The sequence below is a fragment of the Bison bison genome, unplaced genomic scaffold (genome assembly GCF_000754665.1).
Source record: "Bison bison bison isolate TAMUID 2011002044 unplaced genomic scaffold, Bison_UMD1.0 scf7180017864375, whole genome shotgun sequence".
Lineage (NCBI taxonomy): Eukaryota > Metazoa > Chordata > Mammalia > Artiodactyla > Bovidae > Bison > Bison bison.
The window spans coordinates 5,224,164-5,224,714 of record NW_011494947.1 but is presented as its reverse complement, the minus strand read 5'-3'; positions in this window follow the sequence as shown (position 1 = coordinate 5,224,714).

The window sequence follows — 551 nt, the reverse complement described above, 5'->3', positions numbered from 1 at the left end:
AGCACTGACCTAGAGCCAGACATCCTGGAATGTGAAGTCAAGTGGGCCTTAGAAAGCATCACTACAAACAAAGCTAGTGGAGGTGATGGAATTCCAGTTGAGCTATTTCAAATCGTGAAAGATGATGCTGTGAAAGTGCTGCACTCAATATGCCAGCAAATTTGGAAAACTCAGCAATGGTCATGGGACTGGAAAAGTCAGTTTTCATTCCAATCCCAAAGAATGCTCAAACTACCACACAATTGCACTCATCTCACACGCTAGTAAAGTAATGCTCAAAATTCTCCAAGCCAGGCTTCAGCAATATGTGAACCATGAACTTCCTGATGTTCAAGCTGGTTTTAGAAAGAGCAGAGGAACCAGAGATCAAATTGCCAACATCCACTGGATCATGGAAAAAGCAAGAGAGTTCCAGAAAAACATCTATTTCTGCTTTATTGACTATGCCAAAGCCTTTGTGTGGATCACAATAAACTGTGGAAAATTGTGAAAGAGATGGGAATACCAGACCACCTGACCTGCCTCTTGAGAAACCTGTATGCAGGTCAGAA